Raw genomic sequence first — 1804 nt, forward strand, 5'->3', positions numbered from 1 at the left:
AAAGGCAAGCATAATTAGCCTGAGGGCAACTTATTGAAGCTTGTGGTTCACCAGTTTCTACATCCAAGATTCCCTCAATCAGTTGACTTTGAGCCTTTTTCCTATTATTCCCTAGCCGAGGGTTTCGTCCTAGGCTTTCCTGATTCCCTTGTTCCTGCAGGGTCTGCATTCTCAGGAATCTCTTTCTACAGTCCCTCTTTCAGTATCTTGGCATAATGTAATAATGACATACAGTTTTCCCATCTACCTTGGCTACCTTGGCTACCTTCACATGTTGTCCAGAGTAGGGCTTCTTCCCTCAGAAAATAGTTGTAACCAAGTGGCTAACACAGTGATATTTAACTGCTTCTTTTCTCCTTCCTCTTTCTCTACATTGTCCCCAAATTGAGCAGCTCCTGCTAGGTTTTATGTAGCATTCGGTCCTGTTGCTGCTGCTGCTGCTGCTGCTAAGTCGCTTCAGTCGTGTCCGACTCTGTGTGACCCCATAGACCACAGCCCACAAGGCTCCCCCGTCCCTGGGATTCTCCAGGCAAGAACACTGAAGTGGGTTGCCATTTCCTTCTCCAAGCTTGACACAAAGTAGATAAGACCAGTGGGTGATTTTGAGCTACCCCTGGATCCATGATGGTAAATCTTGGGAAGCCTCAACAAACTGCCAATGGAAATCAACTGGGAAATCACTAGTCTTCTGGATACACTACTGTGATTTCTCCCAGCTCACTTTTCTTGGAAGGACTTCAGCTATGGCCATTTGCAGGCCCTCTCAGTGGGTCCCTCGAGCATTTAGTTCTTCCATTATGTGGGAGGTGGCATAGAGTCAGAGTCTTTTTTTCTTTTTTTTTAAAGTAATTAATTTATTTTAATTGGAGGATAATTACTTTACAATATTGTAGTGGATTTTGCCTACATAGTTACATTATTTTGGCCACATTCCCCCTGATGTGGTGCATCACATTCTGGTCCTGACATGCCTGCTCCAACAAACAACCAAAGCTGCTGCTTGAAGAATTCTGTGCAACTACAATTGCACATCCCCATATGCAGGGCTGTAAACTGAAAACACACTGCCAGGTACTTGCGCAAACTTCTGCGGTCTTCCCTGGGCTCAGGAAAAGAAGCCCTCAGTGAATAATGTAGGGGAGTTGAACAGCATGTAGATTTGTACTGTTTCGACCCTGGGTAGCTACTTGATGGCATTTGCTTTATTGGCAAAGTGGTTAGGGAAGGCTAGCTGTCTTCAGGAAAAATGTAGAATTAGATGACTCTTGGGTTTCCTTTCCCAGTTATTCCTTAATAATATTGCTTTATCATCTCTGTTTTCCCAGCTGTATAGTTTGCGGATAAGAAAATACTCCTGGAGGTCAAAATCTAGGCTAAGCATGAAATGGAATCAGAGCTAGGGCATGACAAACACACACCTCACACAGGGAGATAATTCATTACTGTCTCCTTGTCCTTCTTTGCAGGGAAATCTACTATTTAACTGCCCATTTTGAAGAACATAGCTTCGCCCTTACTACGAGTCAGATTGAGGCGTGAAGATGAAGAGCTGCCGTGGAAAGGGAGCAAAATGAGGGGAGACAGCAGAGAAAGGAGGAGGAGGGTTTGGTGAAAGAGAAAGTGACTTTAATTCTCCCATTTCCTCTTCCATTTTCCTCCACCCTCCCTAATGATTTTTTACCTTTTTCTTAGGATGATATTCATCCTGTGCTGCCGCTGCGGCTGCTAAGTCACTTCAGTCGTGTCCGACTCTGTGCGACCCCACAGACGGCAGCCCACCAGGCTCCCCTGTCCCTGCGATTTT

Source organism: Bos taurus, chromosome X, assembly GCF_002263795.3.
Source record: "Bos taurus isolate L1 Dominette 01449 registration number 42190680 breed Hereford chromosome X, ARS-UCD2.0, whole genome shotgun sequence".
NCBI classification, from domain to species: domain Eukaryota; kingdom Metazoa; phylum Chordata; class Mammalia; order Artiodactyla; family Bovidae; genus Bos; species Bos taurus.